General features: G+C 35.1%; 1 long non-coding RNA gene across 3 annotated transcripts in view; it reads right to left on the bottom strand.

Annotated features, from left to right (window-relative positions):
* The window catches only part of LOC141570601 (uncharacterized), a 685104-nt gene that overhangs the window by 320522 nt on the left and 341757 nt on the right, over positions 1-22825 (bottom strand). The gene's annotated exons all lie outside the window — the stretch shown is intronic.

Raw genomic sequence — 22825 nt, 5'->3', positions numbered from 1 at the left:
CCTACAGTTTTTCAGAGCTGAAGAGACAAAAATTCATCAGGCTCTCACTTGAAATCCCTGGGGGCCATACCCTAGGAATCAGGTGTCCTAGGCTTAGACTTGAGTCTTACTGAAATTGCAGCTCAGCCTCAACAGAACCTAATCCCTAATTGTACTGAAATGGTAAACCCTCCAGCCCTCCCCTACCCTATATTCTATATTTTTAACAGAGGAAACATTTAATCCTCTCTGATGTAAAAGAATACCATCTAGACAGTGTATGGGTTTAAATATACAATGTCTGGCATATAACAAAGTGATAGACAATAGAAGCAGACCTTTAAATAATCCACATTTTGAAGTAGCAAAGACAGTTTTCCTTATGATACCTGCGGGAAGGGAGTGAGGGGGATTTGATACCTAATGGTAAAGCCAAGGGTGCTGCTAGATCATGCATGGACCAATTCCCTACAACAAGGAATTTTAATATTTAATTCCAATGTTTCCCTAAGTCCAGGAAGTCTGGATGTGATTAGGCATACTTTTGTGTAAACTACAGAAATTGAAGGAATATTTTGACATCTTAAACTTTGTTGGTTGTTGGAATATTTGCAATAACTACGTGCTCATAAAATTTAGATAACCTTTTTAAAAGCTTAATTTGACTTTTGAAGATGGTTGATTTCACATTGGAACCGAGTGAAAGGTTAAGCCACATCTTTCATATAAATAATTGCATATTGCTGAGTCACATGGGTGTTAGGAATTTGACAAGTTGTGAGGTTTTCTTCAACATGTAATGCTAGAAAAGTTGACACCCAAAAACCAACTTGCAAGATGTATTTTTCTCAAAACATCTTACAACTTAAGAAATGCTCCATTTCATCATGCTTCAAAACCCATTTTAAAAAGCATCAGTTTTTAATTAATGCCAACTATTGAGTTTGAGGATTAGTCAGCTCTCTTACTGTTACTATTTCTTTGGTTACGACTAACTTCTTGTTTACAACTCTGCTCATTCGCTCATCCAATTGGAAGAGAAGTTAAAAAAAAAAAGGAAATTTGAGCTAATCCATTATATTCTTTTCTAATATTCCTAGTCAAATTGGGACAGTACATAGTACAGCCTATGAACCAAGTTACCAATTTGTAACACATATGGAGTTTACAGTACATTACAGGTGACCTACAATAAGCATGAGTAAACTAAACCAATGTGCACACATGTGTTATCATAATGTTTTTCTTTATCATGCTTAACAGCATCAGTAAAATTAATGATTAAAGATAGCATTAACTAAAACATTAGTTTATTAGATTCTGAAAATTTTTAGAAATATAGGGTTGCACTCTGTACAGCAGAGGACTGGCCCTCTAGTAAAATCTTTGAGTTGCTAACAAATAATCCGTTTTAGGTAAACTTGTACCTGGTGTATGTAGATCATAAATGATATTGCCTACCAACATATTCTCACTTCTCTATTTCCCAGCATTCTTGACAGAACTTAATAATTGTGAAAACTCATTCTTCTGGTAATCTAAGTAAGTTAAATTGGAATTGGATAGAAAATGGGCAAAAGGCATGAAGAAACAGTTCATCAAAAAGCATATATTGATACAAATTATCACATTAGAAGATGTTCAACATCACTAGCTGTTAAAGAAATGCAAATTAAGAGCATGACGTGATATCACTACCCATCTATTAGAACAGCTACAACACACAATAGTGACAACACCAAATACTGGGGAGGATATAGAGAAATTACATTTCTCGTATGTTGCTGGTGAAAATATAAATGATAAAGGTAACTACTTGGAAAATAGTTTGGCAGTTTCTTAAAATATTAAACAGAGAAATTTCTGTTTCAGGGAGTATACAACAGATAGACTTTTTTCTATTCTCCTCACTAAGTGCAAGTAAAACCCTGGACATGATCTGTAAAACTAACACATAAAGTTTCTGAAGAAGTGGAGAGAAGAAGGTAAACATGCTAGAGATTTTGGGGTACAAAGAAAAACATAGTGGTGAAATTTCTGCTTTTTCATTTTGCTTCATATATACTAGATGTTTTGCTGAAGAAGCAAACAATACCAGAGATATCAATGGCACAAACAGATAAAGAACCAACAAAACCTAATTCTCCCTAGCAAAAGGCCCAGGAAAGGGGTAGCCTTGTAAGAATGAAAACTTTTAGAAAATAACTGTTTTGCTGCAGCCAGACACCACAGGAAAATAAAACAAAAAACCGTAGTCCCACTCTCTCCCATACTAACAAGGCTGACTAAGGAGTCTAGACTGCCAATCTAGCCAGGCTCTAGTGAGGTATCCACCATCCCTCTCCCATTGGGGTATGTGAGGGAAGTCCAAGTAGGGAGTCAGGACTTGCATCCCTGCCAGGTGTGCTAAGCCACACCCCTGCTCCAGCAGCAGTAGAGTCCAGGTGCTGGGATCCTTACTTCCACCCCCTACCACACTTCTGGGATGGTGTCGGAGGAACCCTAATGAAGAATCCAGACTTTTACCACCACCCACTGCTAATGACGCCACCCACACCATGACGTCAGTGAAGACCACTAGAGGAACAATAAGGAGGAACACCTACTTCTCAAAGCCAGGGAAGCCAATAGAGGCATTTGCGGAGCCAGAATTCTTATCCTCACCCCGTAATAATGAAGAGCCCCCACCTTGGACGTCAACAGCGGCCAAGCTGGGAACCCGGACTTCTACCTGGTGGTAACAAAGCAGTGCTCCTCCTTTCCCTGGCAGACAGTATCAGAAGAAACCACATAAAACAAAACTTTAAACAAGATCTAAAGTCTCATAACACAATATCTAAAATGTCAAAGTCTCAATTAAAACAAAAATCGGTCATACCAAATCTGAGGAAAATTTCAAACTAAATGAGAAAAAGACAATTAATAGATGATAACACCAAGAAAACAGAGATGTTAGCCTTATTGACAAAGATTTTAAAGCCATCATCATAAAAATGCTTCAATGAACAACTATGAGCAAACTTGAAACAAATAAGAAACATATATATATAAATGGTGGAAAATAAAGAGACATGAAGAGAAGTAAGATTTTTATACTTCATTGAAATGGGTAAAATGATGATGCCCATAAATTTAGATAGAGTATATATGTATATATATACATATATACCCAAAGCTATAAAAAGAGATACATCAAAACCACTACAGATCAATGAATATGTAATTATAAAATATATTTGGGTCACTCCTAGGAAGGCACTTAAAATAAAACAGAGCAATTAAATCCACCAAGAGTGAACATATAACAAAAGAATGAAATGGCAGGCTTAGTATCTAACATATCAATAATTACATTAAATGTTCATGATTTAAATACAACAATTAAAGGACATAGATTGGCAGAATGGATTTAAAAAACATACCAACTATATGTAATCTATGGGGACATCATTTTGAATATAACAATATAGGCAAGTTAAAAGTAAAAGAATAGGCAAAGATATGTCATGCATGCAAACATTAATCAGGGGTAAAGAAGAGTAGCTATATACATGTCAGATAACATAGATATTACAGCAAGGGAAACTACCAGAGACAGAGAGAGACATTACACAATAATAAAAAAGTCAAACTACTAAGGAAACAGCAATCCTAAAAGTTTATGCAGAACATACAGGAAAAAAAAATATGAGAGAAAGACAGATAGAACTTAAAGGAGAGATAAATAAATCCACTATTATAGTTAGAAACATCAATGGTTTTTTTCTCAATAATTGATTGAACTACTAAGCATTAAATCAGCAACGATATAGAATAACTAAACAATACCATGCATCAATAAGATCTAATCAACATTTATAGAATATTCCACCCCAAAACAGCAGAATACAAATTCTTTTCAAGTGTCCACAGAATACATTCCAAGATAGACCATATTCTGTTCCATAAAACAAACCTTAAAAATATAAAGAAACTGAAATAATACAGAGTATGTTCTCTGGCCACAATAGAATCAAACTAGAAATTAATAACAAAAAGTTAACAGGAAAATCTTCATTCAAATTAAATGCAAATTAAACCCACAATAAGATACAACCTCATACCTACTAGAATGGCTATAATAAAAAAGACACACAATAAAAAATGTTGGCAAGGATGTGGAGAAATTAAAATCTTAATATATTGCTAGTGGGGATGGAAAATGGTGAAGCCACTTGGAAACACCATTTGGCAGCTACTCAATAAGTTACACATAGTTACCATATGACATGACAATTCTACTCCTAGGTATACGTGTATGTCAAAGAGATATAAAAACATATATCCATACAAAAATTTGTACATGAATATTCATCGCTGCATCATTTATAATAGCCAAAAAGTGCAAACAACATAAATGTCCATCAACTGTTGTATGCATAAACAAAAATGATATATCCATGCAATGGAATATTAGGAATAAACAGGAATGAAATACATGCAATAACTTGGATGAATCTCAAAACCATTACGTGATTGAAAAGCTGGTCACAAATACCACATATTGAACAATTCCATTTATATAAAATGTGCAGGATAGGCAAATCTGTAGAGATACAAAATAAATTGGAAACTAAACAACACATTTTTAAATAATCTATGGGTCAAAGAGTGAGACTCAAGGAAGTAAAAAAAAATACACCAAATTGAATAAAATTAAAATTAACATATCAAAATATGTGGGACACAGACAAAGCAATACTGAAAGAGGAAACTTATAGCATTCAGTGCATATATTAGAAAAGGGGGACAGTCTCAATAATCTTAGCTCCCACCTCAAGAGCTAGCAAAATAATAAAATAAACACAAAGCAAGCAGAAGTAAGGAAATAATAAAAATAAGAGCAGATCATCAACAAGACAAATAGTAACAAGTGGAGAAAAAGGAACCCTCATACACTGTTGGTGGGAATGCAGACTGGTGCAGCCGTTATGGAAGGCAGTGTGGAGGTTCCTCAAAAAATTACGAATAGAATTACCATATGACCCAGCAATCCCTCTCCTGGGTATCTACCCAAGAAATCTGAAAACACTTTTTTTTTTTTTTTTAATGGAGAAATCTGAAAACATTTATACATAAAGATACGTGTGCTCCAATGTTCATTGCAGCTTTGTTTACAGTGGCCAAGACATGGAAACAACCAAAATGTCCTTCGACGGATGAATGGATAAAGAAGTTGTGGTATATATACACAATGGAATACTATTTGGCGGTAAGAAAAGATGATATAGGAACATTTGTGACAACATGGATGGATCTTGAGAGTATAATGCTAAGCAAAATAAGTCAGACACAAAAAGCAGAGAACCATATGATTTCACTGATATGTGGTATATAAACCAAAACCAACAAAAGAACAAGGCAAACAAATGAGAAACAAAAACTCATAGACACAGACAATAGTTTAGTGATTACCAGAGGGTAAGGGGGGTGGGGAGTGTGAGATGAGGGTAAAGGGGATCAAATATATGGTGATGGAAGGAGAATTGACTCTGGGTGGTGAACACACAATGGGATTTATGGATGATGTAATACAGAATTGTACACCTGAAATCTATGTAACTTTACTAACAATTGTCACCCCAATAACTAAATTAAAAAAAGAGCAGAAATCAGTGGAATCAAATGTAGAAAAGCAATAGAGAAAAGTAATGAAACAATAAGCTGGTTCTTTAAAAATACCAATAAAATTAACAATTTCCAGAAAGTAAAATAAGGGAAGACACGAATCACCAATATCATGACTGAAACAGGATATCACGACACAACATGCAGACATCCAAACGATAATAAGGGGATACTACAAACAACTCTACATATATGCATTTGGCACTTAAACAAAATGGACCAATTCCTGGAAAAACACAAACTATCAAAACTTACCCAATTAAGCAATGCATAATTTGAATAGTCCTATGGCTGTATATAAGATTAATTATACATCATGAACAAATGGAGTATATTTCAGGGATGTATGACTAGCCAATACTAAAAAAATAAATCAATTTATGTAATCACTACATTAATAAGGTAAGTAAGAAAAATCAAAATATCATATGAATGGACACAGAAAAAGCATTTGACAAAACTCAAACACAACAGAATTTTTAAATCTCAGAAAAATGGGAGTAGAATGGAATCCCTTAACTTGATAAAGAGCCTTTACATACAAACTATAGCTAATATTGTATTTAATAGTGAAAGAGTGCATATTTTCTCCATCACATCAGGAAAGAGGCAAAAATATTTACTCCCACCACTCTTATTGAAGTTCTGGCTGGCACAAAAGGCAAGAAAAATAAAAGGCACACAAGTCACAAAGAAAGAAATAAAACTCTCCCTATTTCATATGACATGATTTTATACATAGGAAATCCCAGGGAATCTAAAAGTGAAAAACACCTAGAACCAGTCAGTTAGTTTAGCAAAGTCATGGTATACAAGATAAATATACAAATGTCTGTTGTATTTTTATATACTAGCAATGAACACATGGACACTGAAATTAATAATACCTCATTTTCAACCACTCAAAGAAAAAGAGAGAAAAGAAATATTTAGGAGTAAATCTAACAAAACACGCACAGGATTTATATTCAGAAAACTACAAAATGCTGATGAAAGAATAAAATATCTAGATAAATGAAGAGACATACTATGTTCATTGATTGGAAGATGCAACAGAAAAAAAAATGTCAATTCTCCCAAATTTATATACAGGTGTAATGCAATATATGTTAAAATTCCAGTAATATTTCTTGTAAATATAGACAATATTATTCTGAAATATATATGGAAAAGCAAAGGGACTAGAATAGCTAATACAATCTTGTTAAAGAAAAATAGGATAGAAGAATCTGTCTACTTGATTTCAGTACATACATAATTACAGTCATCAAGACATAGATGAATACAACACAATATAGAATCCAGAAAAAGACCAATAAAAACAATGCCCAACTGATTTTCAATGAAGGTGCAAGAGCAATTTAATGGAGGAAAGATAGCCTTTCAACAAATGGTATTAGGACAATTGGATATTCACAGGCAATAAAATGAATCACAATCTAAGTCTCACACCTGATGCAAAAATTAACTCAAAATGTGTCATGGACTTATATTCAAAATGTAAAACTACATAAATTTAGAATAAAATCCTAGGGGAAAATCTTCAGGATTTGGGCTGCGTAAAGAGTTCTCACTTCACGAAAAATAAAAGGTTTTGCTCCATAAGAAACCTCATTAAGAGTATGAAAAGACAAGCTACAGACTGGAAGAAAGTATTTGCAAATCAATATCCTACAAAGGACTGGCATCTAGAATAAATAAAAAACTCTCACAACTCTATAGTAAAAAAAAAACAAAAAACAATTTGGAGATAGGCAAAAAACAAAAAAATTTCACCAAAGAAAATATGCAGATGGCAAATAAGTACATGAAAAGTTGTTCAACATCATTTGCATTAGGAAAATACAAACACAGCTCTTTTCTGCCAGTTTATCCATTTTTCCTGCTTCTATAGGTCTGTGCATGCATTATTTCAAGAATATTAACTATCTAAAATAAATCTGAAAATAATTCAATTTTAGAAGATAAAATTCTGTATTATTGCTATATATTTAATCCACCTGTATCAAATAATACCCTAATAATAATAATGTTTTAAAATTATGCCATAATCTTAAAAATATATATATTGTTTGCATCTATCTGAAAATGTTTTAAAAAGAGATTAGCTTCAAAGATTTTAGTCATAGGTTTCCCTTAAAGTATTATGCAGAATTAGCCAAAAGGGAGGTCTGTTAAGTGATTGAATCAAAAGTTCTCTCTCAAAGTGATATCACTCCCAGGTAAGCAGTTTGTAAAGATTCTTTGCCTACAAAAGCACTCAGAAATAATATGAAACATTTCTTTTACATTTACATATATCTTACATTTTAGATATATAATTTAAGTTTGACAATCCAGATTAGTACCAACCATATCTTTGGTTTGCAACAGGCTCTAACACTCTTGTAAATTATGCAATAAAAATCTATAAAACACAAAATCAAAGCTATAGCAAGTAAATATTTTAGTCACAGTGATGAAATGACAGTGAGTCAGCAGTAGCAATCTCCAAGAGTTTTATTTTTGTGATATGAATTTAAATACATACATTTATATTCATAAATTATTTTGTTTTTCAAATTAACTCAGACTTGATAGTATTTTTTAATATCTTAGTTATATTTGGATTTGTATTTCTCCATTATTATTATTCTTATTTTAGAAAATTATGGAAGACTGAGTTTTATCCTGGTGAATCTTCTCCTGGACTAGCAGAATACTTCAACTATATATATACATATATATATACGTATATACATATATATGTATATATATGTATATATATGTGTGTGTGTGTATATATGTGTGTATATATATATATATGTTTTGCCATCCAGTCTTTTTTAAAAAAACAGCTTTATTGAGATATAATTTACATACTGTAACTTTCACTCATCAAAATTATGCAATTCAGTGATTTTTAGTATATTTACAGAGTTGTGCAACCATAACTACAATCTAATTTTAGAACATTTTCATTATCCCCAAGAGAAAACTTGTACCCACAGCAATCATTTCACATCCCTCCCCCCACTCTTCTATAGCCCTAGGCAAACACTAACTTATTTTCTGTCTCTACAGATTCGCCTATCCTGCACATTTTATATAAATGGAATTATTCAATATGTGGTATTTGTGACCAGCTCTTCAATCACATAACGTTTTTGAGATTCATCCAAGTTATTGCATGTATTTCATTCCTGTTTATTCCTAATATTTCATTGCATGGATATATCATTTTTGTTTATGCATACAACAGTTGATGGACATTTATGTTGTTTGCACTTTTTGGCTATTATGAATGATGCAGCAATGAATATTCATGTACAAATTTTTGTATGGATATATGTTTTTATATCTCTTGGACATACGCGTATACCTAGGAGTAGAATTGTCATGTCATATGGTAACTATGTGTAACTTATTGAGGAGCTACCAAGTGGTGTTTCCAAGTGGCTTAACCATTTTCCATCCCCACTAGCAATATATTAGGATTTCAATTTCTCCACATCCTTGCCAACATTTTTTATTGGGTGTCTTTTTTATTATAGCCATTCTAATAGATGTGAAGTTGTATCTCATTGTGGGTTTAATTTGCATTTCCCTAATGAATAATGATGTTGAGTATTGTTTCATGTAATTACTAGCTTTTTGTGTGTCTTCTTTAATGAAATGTCTATTCAACTCCTTTGCCCATTTTAAAGAGGGATATTGGTATTTTTATTATTGAATATAAGAGCTCTTTGTATATTCTGGATACAAATCCCTTATAAAATACACAATTTGAAAACATTTTCTCTCTTTTTGTGGGTTATCTTTTCACTTTGTTCATGGTATTTTTTGTAGCCCAAGATTTTTAAATTTTGATAATGTTTAATTTAGAATCTATCCCCAAATCACAAAGATTGATTTCTACATATTTTTCTAAGGGTTTCATAGTTTTACCTCTTACACTTAGCTCTATGAACTATTTTGACTCAATTTTAGTATATGGTATAAGGAAGGGGTCTAACTTTGTTCTTTTGCATGTGGACATCTAATTGTCCCAGCATCATGTGTTGAAAAGACGATTCTTTCCCTCAGTGAATTGTTCTGGGCAGCCTTGTCAAAAATTAATTGACCATAAATGTGAGGACTTATTTTTGGATTCTCAATTCAATTCCATTGATCTGTGTTTCTATCCTTATGCCAGTACGATACTGTCTTGAGAATCTTTTAACTTTTAATAACCATTTTTCTCTCAAGAGAAATGTGTGCATGTATGTGAGAAAGACAGAAAAAAATGACAGACACCTTATTAAAGTCTCAAGGCGGAGCAAAGAAAGCTTTGTTTCTCTTAAGAAAGAGAATTTCCCTAGAACTTCTGATATGTCAAGAATACTTGGCAAATAACATACACCATGTCTGCCTTTAGGGCTGGGGTGATGGATAAACAATGCACATTAGCTTAATAAAAAGTTCTGAGACATGTTTGTCTTTATTTAGCCAGACTTTACTAAATTTATTTAGCCAAGAACACTTTTGGTTTTTTCTTAACATATATCATGTATTAATTTCCCACAGAACAAACTTGGTGAAATTATGATATAACCCATGCAGAGTGATGATAAAGAAAGACCAAAGTCAGAATGAAGTCATCTGGCTTGGAAAGGTTTAAATTCCAGGGGCTGGCTTCTAGTCAAGATGGCAGAGTAGGTAAATGCTGTGATCACCTTCATACACAACCATTTCAAAATTACAAGTACACTACACAACAACCATCATTGAGTACTGCCTGAAGTCTGGCTGAACATAAGTCCTATAACTAAGGATACTCAGAAAAAGGCACGTTGAGACTGGTAGGAGAGGCTGAGATGAGAAACAAGCTGGTTCCACACCCATGTGGCAGCTAAAATTCTGGAGGGACCTCTTGACTGTAAATGTCTCCCCTGAGGAGTAAGGGGTCCCAGGCCCACACAAGGCTCCACAGCCCAGGGTTCCTGTGCCAGGAAGAGAAGTCCCCAAAACTTCTGGCTGTGAAAACCAAAGGAGATTGTGGCTAAGTGAGATAGAGGACTACTGGAGTCCCCGGCATTTCTCTTAAAGCGCCCATGCATGGACTTACTAGCTGACCAACTTTCGCACTCTGAGCTTTAGCATTGGAGAAGCAGCCTGAAAGGCACCAGGGACATACAGGGAGGAACTGAATTGTCTGTCTTCAGGGCAAGAGCTGGAGGGGCAGCTTTCTTCCAGACAGAAGTGCTGGCAGAAGTCATTGTCCCTTTGTTCAGCCCTACCCTTATCCTGCCTACACATGCATCATATCTGAGTCTCCATCAACCTGGCTACATATCTATGAATAATTACTTTACATGTAAATGGATAAATGCTCCAATCAAAAGACATAGGGTGGATGAGTGGATAAGAAACCAAGATTCTTATATATGTTGCCTAAAAGAGATTCATTTCAGATCGAAAGACACACACAGACTGAAAGTGAAGGGATGGAAAAAGATATTTCATGAAAATGGAAAGAAACAAAAAAATCTGGGGTAGCAATACTTATACCAGAAAAAAATAAACTTTAAAACAAAGGTTATAACAAGAAACAAAGAAAGACCCAGTAATTACATTTCTGGAGATTTATCCGAAGAAACCCAAAACACTAACTTAAAAAGACATATGGATCCATGTGTTTATGGAAGCATTATTTACAATAGCCAAAATATGGAAGCAATCTAAGTGCCCATCAATAGATAAATGGATAAAGAAGAAGTAGTACATATATACAACGGAATATTACTCAGCCATAAAAAGAATGAAATCTTACCATCTGCAACAACATGGATGGACCTAAAGGGTATTATGCTAAGTAAAATAAATCTGACAGAGAAAGACAAATACATATATGATTTCATTTATATGTGGAATATAAAAACAAACTAAATATACAAGCCAAACAGAAACAAACTCAGATACAGAGAACATTTTGATGATTGCCAGGTTTTGGGGTGGGGGGTGTTGGGAGGATAGGTAAAAAAGGGAAGGGGATTAAGAAGTACAAATTGGTAACTACCAAAATAGTCATGGGGATGTAAAGTATAGCATAAGGAATATAGTCAATAATATTGTAATAAGTATGTATGGTGTCAGGTGAATATTAGATTTATCGGGGTGATCACTTCGTAAGTTATATAAAGGTCTAATCACTATGTTGTACACCTGAAACTAATATTGTATGTCAACTGTAATTGAAAATTTGTTTTAAATATTTTTTAAAATTCCAGGGGTTGAAATCAGATGGATTATTTAATGGTCCAGCCTTGGAAGTGAGCACTGAAAAAAATGATTCCTGTATGAAAGATTTTTAGGTAGCAGACATCATGGGAGTTGTCTCTTTCTCTATTATGTCTTTGCTTTTATTTTCTTCTATTTTATCTCCAATTCTTTTCCAGAAACATTTTCTTTCTTAAACTCAATTTGCTAGTGGTGTGTTTTTCTGAGTACCTAATGTATATTGAGGTATGATGCCACACATATTTTCCTCTTCACAGCAACACGGTAAGGTAGGTGCTATCTGTATTTTATAAATGAGGAAATGGAGACTCTAAGCAAATTGCCCCAAGCTGCACAGTTAGAATTGTTGGAGCTAGTCTTTTCATATTCCAAAGTCTATACTAACAACAACAGCAAAAAGAAATTAGTTTGTTTGGACAGTAGTAGAAGAATTGGTTTTCTATTATCACAGGGAATCCAAGAAACTCTCCTTGAACTCAGAAACAAAGAGAAGACTATTAGTGCTCTTACCATCAAAGGAATATAAGAATGGTTTATTTCTGGGGGCAACGTCACTCCGTATCCACACCGTATCCACAGCTGCTACCAACACAGGACACTATCACTTCTGTCTCTATTCAGCTCCTGAAGTTAATTCCTCCATGGCCTGTATTCATTTCCTCAAAAGGTATCTTCCCTGACATCCGAGCACCCTGTACTTCCCCTCTGCCTTATCATGATTGTAATTCAATTTTTAAATATACCCCGTATCTCCCCGGGAACAATGTCACCTCTATGGTTTGTCTTGTTCTCAAAACCTAAAGAACTCACTACCTCAAGAGAAGTTGAAGTAAACTATAACTATGTGAGGTGATGGATGTGTTAACTAACCTTATTGTGGTAATCATATTGTAATATATACAAATATCAAATCATCATGTTGTATACCTTAGGCTTGCACAGTGTTATATGTCAGTTATGTCTCTATAAAGCTTGAAAGAAAAGAGAACTTGCAATTTTTTTTGGATGAATGGAGGAATTCATTTGAATTTTACCATCTGCTCAAACAGTTTTATTTATAGCCACTTTTGATTTACTATAATTTGTAGTGGAAGGTGTGCATAATCTTAAAAACAAATAATTACTGGAGCATATTTATATTTTTATCAAACTTTATTGCAGATATATATAACTCCCACATCTCTCTGCTTCCCTCCCTCTTTCTATTTCTGTTTTTCTCCTCTCCATGTGTCTGCCTACTATTTAGTTGTATTATTGAAAACTTGAAAGCTACCTAGCTGGGCAAAGGGAAGAGGAGAGTGCCAATTCTCCGAAAGTAGATTAATCCACTCTGTAAATAGTTGAGCCATAAATGCGTATTGTATGTTCAAAATTCAGAGCTTGCTGAAAATTTGCGCAGGTCTAAGCAGTTATAATTTGTGTAATTGTGTATATAATACAGGAAAATCTCTCTTCTGCTCTTTACCTCTGGCTCCCTTTCAAGTCTCCCACTGTAGGCAGGAGAGGAATAAAGACAGGTAGAAGCTATAGGATCTGATGTCATGTCATTGTTGTGCATAAAAGTCTGTCTGGGGATAAAGTATGGGTTTTATTGTCCACAAAGACTCAACCTTACTTTTGAGGTTGAGTTCTGTTTATTTGAACATGCCATGTATGGATGAGTATGCCTTCTTCCCTAGACCAGCTCACCACCGCTTAATGTGAACCTTAAATCAAGTCTTGTGGTACAGGTTGGTTATTTGCAGTATATTACAGACCTGCATTGATTAATTTCATATCTGAGGCTCAGAGTAGACCAGTTCAATCTTACAAGCACTGTATAACATGAGTACTGCAGCCAGACTTAAAATATGCAATCTTCTTTTCAATTCTAATTTTAATATTTTGTAATAGGCTATATGCATCTCATTTGTATTTATAAATGAGATCTGTGTGAGTTGGAAATAAAACTGCAAGCACATGTTAATCATATATGCAGGACTCCAGTGCTGGGCATAAATATATACCCACCTATGTCTGTAAGCCAAAAAAAAAAAAAAGCTAAAATTAAACAACAAAAAAAAAGGAAATAGGGTGTAGCAGAGGATCAGGCTACTCTCCTCTCCTATGACTTGAACTGAGATTAAATATACTTAGAATAATTTACAGTAGGTGGCTTCTAAAATTTAAATCACATAAGCAAGTTTTAACATTAGTCAATATATTATTTTTAACCTAGGGACAAGTGTATTTTTATTTTAAAAAAAGAAAGACTGCAAATTGTTTCTACTTAAGAGGCAAATATATACTCCCTCTTTGGGCTCCTAGGTCACAAAAGGTGGTTATCCTGTCACTATGGCTGATTTCTGAAAAGTGTGACACGCATTTAGTTGTCAGTTCCTATCAGCAGCATTCAAGAATCAACATTACATCAGCACCAAGACACACCATTTTATGCTCTTTTTGAAGATAATTAGAGTTCCCTTTTGTTGCAAATAAGATGTAAAACAGCTATAACTGCTGGAGAACGTGATTAAAGTAACCTCTATAGAACCCCATTATTCTAGACAGATTCCTTCAGATGTATAATTTTCCCATTTTAAGAAAACATAATGCATGCATATAAAATTCAAATTGTCGAGACACCTCTAACAAAAATTAGTACTCTATTAAGGCATTCTTAGTAGCTGGTTAACATGTGAAATTCTTTAAGAGTATTTTAACATAATCATGAAATAATAGTATGTGTCACAAAAGGTAAACATTTTACGGTGAGAGGATTCTTCAGACAAGATCCATGTATTCAACTTTTTTTACTTATAAAACTTTGACAGATAATGTGTAAGAAGTTGTATCCCAAACATCCCAAATCCATCCAAATATGCATCAAACTTTCATTGTCATGTGCTTCAAGTCTAAGATAAGTGGTTGTACACACACATGGACACACACACATACACATGTACACAAACATACACACATGCACACACATAGACAGTTGTTTAGGCACGTAAGTGTCACTTCTTTAAAACACTAACACTCCATATAGCATATTTACTGGTGTCCTATAAAAACCAAAAATATTGAATTCAAATAAAATAGCAAACATGCATCAGTATCATATGTATCACAGGTTTCTTCTTAATAATTGCTTTACAAAGATATAATTTTCTAAACCCTGTAATAAAACACAGCTTTAAAATAGATTTTTAAAATGACTCCTCTCTGTTGTTGCAGGGCTTATCCCCTTGCAAATACAACCTAGGCCAGACACAGACACGTCAGAGACCCAATGTCCTACAAAATAACTCAGTGCCTACTTGTCCATGGGGGTGTCCATTTATTTAACAAAATATAAATGCTGTTTGAGAAAGACAAATTAAGTGGTAATTAGTAAATTCTACCAAGATTGCCCAGATACTGACCATAACTTTTGCAGCATGGTTATAATTATAAAATCAAATTCTTGGTTGACTCTGCTGGGAACCTGAACATCTAACGAAAATGTTATTAAAGAAGCTTACAAATGAATAATCATTCTCAACAACTCACAGCAGCCTTCACAGCATGGAATTGGGAAAAATGGAGAAAGTTTTAAGGTGGGGGACTGATTAGGATGACAACAATCTCTGTCAAGAGAGCGTATTGTGCACGGCTTCTCAGGAGAGAAAATGTTCACCTGAAAAGAGACAGCATTATGAACACTGTAGAAGTCTGGATTATAGGACACTGATCTTATTAAGAACTAATGCTAATTTGCACACTGTCTCCTGCTGAACTGGAAGCAAGTTTACCACTGGGTTTGTTAATTTACCCAGGACACCATTATCTTTGGTTGGACTTAATGTATCAGAGTAGAGGTCATTAACTGCTGGGCTCATGATTATCCAGCATGAATTACCGACAAGATAACCAAAATAGATTTGGACTCTGACTTCATTTCGCTGGATGCAATTTTTTTCCTCAGCTGTTATTTAATTTCTATCTCAAAACATTAATTATTATATTAATTATATTATATTATTATATTAATTATATTATATATGTATATGTGTATATTGATGTGCTTTATTTGTGGAGAAAAGAGTACAAGCACCAATGTTCACAGTGGAGATTGCCATTTTGATTTGGTTTCCTAACATTTCAGGATAGTAATGTAATTACTATATAAATAAAAGATCCAGCTTTCTCTTGCTAAGGTTGCAAATAAAGAAAGGTATGGTCATGTGAATTTTTAGTCAGAATAAAAATACATATAATTCTTATGGGAGCTTTCCATTGTCCATTAGAATTAACACTGACTTGGACTGTTAATACTCAGAGTGAAGTCTCCCTGAATCTGCTCTCTCTGCTTTTGCAGACATTTTCTTTCAATCAATCATAGCTTCAAAACTTCTATGATAGCTTCAATCATAGCTCTAAAACTTATGTTCTACCCTAAGTAAACATTTTATTGGAAAAAAAAAGAAACAACAAAATCCCACTGGAACATTTATTTTAGCTTACAGTTCAATAAAATCACTATGAACATTCATAAAAAGAAATCTTAGAATTAAAAGTTAAATAGGAAAGTGCATTCTTAAAAATATTTGTGGTTTCTGGTTAAATAAACACATTTTCATAAAGCTGCATGTTCAATCTATTTTATACAAATGGAACAAATCAACCAAAAATTCATTTACAATTTTTATAGTCTGTACTAGCCCATTTCTAATAGCAGGGAGCACTTTTGTGTCTCTGCGTGATATCTGTAGAAAGAGGTGAATTTTCATTTATTTAATGCAAATATTCATACAAGGTAAACTCTTCAGGCATATATGAAGCATGCTTCATGGCAGCTCTGTGGCAATAGGAAAATAACATGACATAATTGTACAATAAATGGAGTGCTGCCACCTCAAAATTACCTGCAGCACCGTGTTGTGAATAAAAAGAAGAATCCAGGGAGTCTGAGGTGTTTTTTGCTAGTTTCTAAACTACTTTGCTTACAAATGATTTAATTCTGATCTTATGTAGCTGGACATTTACAACAATCTCATCTTTAGAACTGAAAAATGATTAAGATCTTTTTTTTAAAGCTTTGCATAAGGAAAAGTGCATCGTTAGTTGACGTGCTAAAGCCTTTCAACTATACAATACACATTTCTCTAGCAAAGTAAGAAGGTAAGAGGGGTAAAGATGCTAGCTTCCGACTTACTGCACATGAAGAGCTGAGTTTTTCTATCTGTTGCCTGAGGAAGCATTGTCCAGACTCATACTTTAATCACATTATTTTCCAGGTGAATTTAAATACCAATCATGAAAGCAGAAGTACAATTTCATTTTTTACACTGAAAATTAGTGTTGACACAATGACCCAGAAGTCTCTCAACATATAACAATACATCTTGTCACCTGGTTTTAAAATATCTTTCTATGGGGTTTTCAGCATAATAGGGTTTTCTCTATCACAGAAAAGGGTGTCAAGCAGTTTTACTGAGTATATAGGTGCGTTTGTTAGAAAATCATGTTTTCAAGTTGGTAGAATGGTAGTTTTATTCTGGGGCTTGCTCTATTTAAGCATATCCAGAGTGGAGACTAATGACTTCAACTCTATACTAGCTTTCACATATCCTTTTTCAAGCCCAGCTTTTAATATTTTCTAACAAATTCAATTTTGATCTTTAGTGGACAGGAATCCCTTCTAAATTTAGGCAGTATTATGTTTAAAATAATGTGGAAGTACAGTGGCCAAGTCCACAATTAAACCAACTTTTAAAATGCAGGTCTGGATACTCTTAAGTGTTAGCAAGGAAAACAATGTTTGAAATTATTCACTTAAAAAGACTACCTCTGCTACTTAACTAGCGGGGAATCAATAACAAGAACTAGAGTTTAAGACACAAACTTCTAAATTGGAAGCATTATTGCTACTATTTACATATGATTTATATAATTTATCAATTAAAGTATTATTGGCATGATTTTATTAATTGTTCCTTACCATAATATCCTAAAATCCAAGTATAATGTTTTTAAAAATCAAATCTCAATTATTTTAATATAAGAGATTATTGTAAATGTGTTGATGAGACCATAATTGATCTGAATTAAATCCTGGTGGGAAAACCTTTAGAACCAGAACTAGTCTCTCATATTCTCTCTCTCTCCACATACAACTTCACTATTAAGAGTGTCTTTCAGATATTCAGATATTGATCATTTCTCAACTGGACAATATCATCTTAACTGGTCTTTGGTGTCTTTAATCTAAACTCTAAACTAATGCCAAAGTAATTATTTTAAAACACAAATTTGATGCTGTGACTCTGGTTTAAACCCTTCAGCAACTCTTCATGGCTTTCAGGAGAGAGTTAAAACTTCAGAGTTCAGGACCAATAACCATGGCCACTGCCAACCTTGTTAACCTCATGCTTTGTTACTTCAAGTGGTCCCCTGAAATAGCATGCTATTTCACATTTCTGATTTTCACAAATACTGCTTTTATTTGGCCAAATCTTACTTGTCCTCAAAACTCCAGTGATATTACCACCATCTGTTTAAGTATCTTTCTCTCCCTACTACAGATAAGTCCCTAAAGGCCAGTGACTTTGAATTCTATGTCTAGGATAGGTCCTGACATACTATATGGTCAATATTTGTTTGTTGAAAAAAATAAATGAATGAATGTGTGAAAGAAAAATGTCAGTTCACTGGGAGTCACCCAAACAAACAAACAAACAAACAAACAAAAAAGCAGTCTCCATGATTGCCAATTTGAACTGAATTTAAGACAGAATAACAATGGTGCATTAATCTCAGGGGAGAATCTAGACTTGATAGACTATTTTTTCTCTCAATCAGTGGTTTTGCCCTCCCACATTTTGGTAGTAATTCTTTTAGTGACTGCTTTCTTGAGTCTTCAAAGTATTCAACAGAAACAACAGCTCTTTTCTCTTATGTTTAGCTCATTAGTTTACATAATATTTGATTAAATTATGCAATTATAAGAACAAGCACAACTGACATAATCAGATTTGGGAGCAAACACAACTGGCTCTTAGCAAACAGACAATTCAACTGGTGGGAGAAAAAGTGTGTCAATACACTCGCCAGAATTCAGAGTAGATGATATCAGTCACGAGTTTTGTGAAAGAAGAGGAGAGATCGGTTAGTCCAAAGGTGATTATCTGGAATAAGGTTAAGAGAGCTTCTTTTGTAATAGAATTCTTTGTTACTTATTTTGGGATCCTGCAGTTTCTTAAAGTCAGTATTCTGAACATGAATTGTCAGTGAACAGAAGCAAAGCTTGAGATGTGACAGGCAGAGGAGACTGAACTGAATTGATTTTGACTCCAGAATATAAACTGGACATCTCTCCTTTTTAATGTCTGATATTTACTAATTCTTTCCTTCAAATAGCAGAATACAGAAAACAATAGGAAACTCAGTTTCCGGTAGCGTTTTTCTTATATTTTTCTCCTTCAATTTGAGTAGACTGTAATGATGAAGATTAATATCCAAGAATTCATTCAGTTTCTGACTTCTGCATTATGGCAAACCAAAGGACTCATGAAATGTTGTATTCATTTAGAACAAAATGGGGATGCCTTTTAAAATCTTCATGTTAATATGAATCATTTTTAACCAGGATGATCTAATTACGTAGCTCAAAACAAGAACGACGCAGAAATCAATGCACTATTACAATTATAACACACTAAGAGCATCTTATACGTAGGAAACACTCTTTTATGGGGGAAGGGGTTCACAGTGTTATCTCAAATTCATGAAAAACTAAACTTCCCTGAAAAGCAAGGAGAGGGTTTGGTGGTGGGGGATGGAGGAGACTCAGTGTTCTCTCTGGCAGAGGAAATAGTTACAGAGAATGGATGTGTGGCAGCCAGATGTTTCTAGTAATTTCAACAATACTTTAGGTAAGCAGTTCCCTAAGTAATCTGTGCAGATTGATTTTTTAAAAATCGGTGGACTACTTATGAAATAACAAACCTATAACCTATCTCTTATTACGGTCACTCAGTCTCCAAGTGATGGAATCTTAGATATTTTCCACTTTTATCGTTGAGCATTCTCTCTCCACAAGTAATACCTTTCCTGAACCTATTTACTTTGAGGATTCATGGAGGGTGAATTTGTTCTTCTTTGTTTTTCTATAATGCATACAAATGTGAATATTATGGCATAACAATATATAGGTCATACACACACACACACACACACACACACACACACATATATATACACATATATATCTTAATGTATCTTATCCACTATAATACATTTTATCTCAGAAATTATAATTATCCTAATGTTCAATCACATATCAGGTGCCATCAATATTCCCAAATTAGTTGAAGTTCCTAGTCTACTAACACCATCTAACAAATTTAATTGTATTACTTTCTGCTTTGGAATTTGTCACTCCTTGCCTAATATCCTCTTTTAACATGACTCCACAAAACTACTGAGTTGGGACTTAACTTGCTTTCTGAAGTAAATATTTTCAAATTTTTCTTTTGCCTTATCACCCTCTCATGAAGATTACTGTCCTCCCAGTAAAGAAAATGTCTTCCTTACAGATTAAACTCTACAATTATGTTGCAGAGCTTGCAAAGAATGGCTCTTAGTTGATTCTTGTATGGTGAGTAAAGAATTGTGACTGGGTGTTTTTAGATAGTAGCTGGCATTTTGAGTCCAGTTGTCTCAAATCTCAGCAGGATAGGGTGTGTCTGCAGGGACTGGGGAGGCGCTATCTTCTTCGACATCACAATTACTGATTTCAGCAAGTGCGCCTACAGTGTGCTGATGGGCTACGGGCATTGATACAAGCCCACTTTCTCTTTTCTCTGCTTAAACATTGCTGTTGCATCGAACCCCACTTTTGACTCCAAGTCTTGAATATTTGACCCCTTACTGTTTCCTCTCTTACCCATCATGTTATTCTCAGTGTTACGGTGGGAAACACCTGGGAGACAGCATGGTTGTGAACAATAGAGAGACAGGTCAAGAGCTGATTCCACATGAGATCAGAAACGAGAGTTTGGAGGAAAAAAAGGAGTGTGCAGAGGACAAAAGAAGAGTTGGGAGGAAGGAAAGGAAACATCTGAACAGTAACACTCTTTACCCTCCCTCCCACCCAACTGCCCCATTTGGGCGATGCTGCACTCTCCTTTCTTCTCATGTCCTCCCACTTCCCACCACTATCCATCTCCAGACAACAGGTCTTGCAAAGAAGGTGTAGAGTCACAGCTCCTCCAGCCAGCTCCCCTGATAATTTGCTCCAAGGGCTGGCACTTGGCATCAGAAACAGTAGTGACCACAACCACTAGGATGCAGGGCTAAACAGCACATGCATTTCTGGAAATCCACCTCCCCTCCAATTACTCACCACAGCAGCAGCTGCACTGGGTAGTGAAAGCTGGGGAAACATCGTGCCAGCCAGGCACCGGCCTCAAACTATACTCTAAGAAACCACCACAGGAAGCTAAAAGAGACCTCCTGTACCACAAACACCAGGATGCATTTGCCACACACCACAGTACCCCAGCAATGGGTCTGGTAGGCTTGGATTTCAATCTCTTTTTGGTCACTGGCAAGGTGAAGCATCAACCCAGATGTGCTGTCATTTCTTATAAGTGGCCAACCCACCCAGATTTGTCTGGCGTTGAGTCACTGACCTGATAAGAATTGGAAATGCTGACCGGACTTTCCTTACCTTCGAAGAAATGATGTACACCCCAGATGTGTGTGTAAAGAGTGACCAGAAAAAAGGGATATTTTAAAAACTTAAATCAAAATTAACAAGCAAAACATAACAAGGCAACACTAGAGGAATAGGAGGGTGGGAGGTATTATTATGAAACGTGCACCAAATTGTGCAGGCACACTGGGGGTCTCCTGCACTTTATGGGATTTGGCACTAAAAGAGACAGACACCTTGTCACGGCTCATCATGGACAAGTGTCAGACTCCAGCCAAGCGACGGTTGGTGGATTGCTGCACTCATCATTGAGGGCACCCCTCCCGCAGGAGGTGTCCACTACCTGCGGAGAAAGCCCCAGCAGCTCGGCAGGATGTTTGTCCAGGAGGAGGGCAAAGGATGGTGGGGGCTATTTTGAAGTCAGAGGAGGGTGAACAGAAAGGAAACCGCTTCACCCTTGCCCCCATCACACACACTCACACACACACACACACACACACACTTTCTAACTCCTATTTAGTTTTTCTCCTGTTTCTCAACCTCCCCTTTTTCCTCTCCCCCACCTTCTGCCACCCTTCCCTGGAGAAATCTCAACATTACACAAACGAGGAGATATTAAACAAATGAATTGGCTCCAGACGCTGGCACTAAATTGGGTATAAGTACCCACTTTTCTGACCCCATTCTACATTTACGTAAGAAGAACAGGCTTAATTGCCCCAATCCCACGGCTATGTTGACATATTTCCAAATGATTACATAACTTCCCCACATCCTTCGCTGGGAAGGAGTGTTTATCAAAAGCGTGGAAGCTGACAGGATGGCATTATTAGCACGGCTCTGAGCCGATCGCGTTGCCGATTTGTTGAGGATGATTTTAACTCTAGTCACTTACAGACGGGATGCTTCCTGACACATGGCCCTCACGAAGGTAGACTACATAATAAAGGCATGCAAATGGAACGATGGAGGGACTACAACGACAGGAGCTACACTAGGGGAGTCTGGATAGATTCTGAAATTATTATAGGGCTAACGATGAAAACATAATTTGGGGTTCACCTCCATTTGGGATTGTCTATTTAAGATGCAAATGTGAAAATGACGCACCAGGAGAATGAATTCTACTGACATTTCCTCTGTAAGCAGGAAAAATAATTTAAATGCACCTACACAGTTGTGGGGGAGGGAGAGGGAGGTTTTCTGTGATTACCAATCCAGACAAAAAGTTCAAAGCCCTCG

The sequence above is a fragment of the Rhinolophus sinicus genome, linkage group LG03, assembly GCF_036562045.2.
Source record: "Rhinolophus sinicus isolate RSC01 linkage group LG03, ASM3656204v1, whole genome shotgun sequence".
Taxonomy (NCBI): Eukaryota; Metazoa; Chordata; class Mammalia; order Chiroptera; family Rhinolophidae; genus Rhinolophus; species Rhinolophus sinicus.
This window is presented reverse-complemented; position numbering and strand designations above follow the sequence as displayed.